The sequence below is a fragment of the Rattus rattus genome, chromosome 6 (assembly GCF_011064425.1).
Source record: "Rattus rattus isolate New Zealand chromosome 6, Rrattus_CSIRO_v1, whole genome shotgun sequence".
NCBI classification, from domain to species: Eukaryota; Metazoa; Chordata; class Mammalia; order Rodentia; family Muridae; genus Rattus; species Rattus rattus.
The window spans coordinates 75,334,178-75,335,164 of NC_046159.1; the positions used below are offsets into that span (position 1 = coordinate 75,334,178).

The 987-nt window shown below is 43.5% G+C and overlaps 1 pseudogene; it reads left to right on the forward strand.

The window, feature by feature from the left end:
* Positions 1-357: 357 nt before the first annotated feature.
* LOC116903059 lies at positions 358-667 on the forward strand (annotated as a pseudogene).
* Positions 668-987: the final 320 nt, after the last annotated feature.

Consider the following 987-nt stretch of genomic DNA (forward strand, 5'->3'; position numbering starts at 1 on the left):
TATTCATCTTTTAGTAATATTTCTTTTACTTAAATCAAATGGAAATTAATTTCAACTTCAAGGTTTTAAGAAAATGAAACAAAGAGAGTATTCTTACAAATATAGGCAGGAGTTTGGGGATTTTCAGGATGAAACAGTTGGTACAGCACTTGCTAGCATGCACAAAACCTCAGTCTCCAGTGCACCATAAAATTTTGTTCCCACAGGGCTGTAATCCCAGTTGGGAGTGGAGTATGTATAGGTGAAGTAGGGCAGAGAATGAAGCGTAGAAACAGGAGGATCAGAAATTCAAGGTCGGCAGAGCACCAGAAGGAGAGAGTAACAAGAAGTCACTTTCCCTAAGTACAGGTCACCATGATGATGCCCCCTCAAGTCCTCATTTCAGGTCTCCTACTCCTTTTCCCAGCAGTGACCACTGTGACATCTTCACATCAGCTTTGGAATAATCGCACCATCTCCACTAAGGACCTCTATATTGGAACCTCTGTGTCTGCTGCACTCCTGATCCTCCTTGCAGGTGTCCTGGCTCTCCTAAAGTACAGACACAGAAGACAGAAGATCCGTTGTCTTCCATGGATTTCAGAATGGAGCTTTCCAAAGCACAGAGCAATCCCAAGCTGTAGACGTCTACGTCATTGAAGACAGTAAAGTTCCAGTTGCCCATTGAGGGGCCATCATCCCAAGACTGCAGAAGAAAGAATGGGATATGACCATGCTGTTATATATCTTCTGTCAGTTCATGTGGTGTTCCCACTTGCCAGTAGTCATGGAGAGAGTGGCCCTCTCGCTGTCCACAGGCCTAGTCGTTGTTCGTATAGCACTCATTCTTACCACACACTGGGGAGCATTCTGTCAAATAGGAACGGTTTAGAATTGCCTGTGTTCTTTAGGTGTCCCAAGTTGTGTCTGTGAGGGAAAATCATTGGTAATGAAGAAAAGGGACTTCTATTTTAGTTAATGAAACCATCAAGAAGGAGGAATAAGATT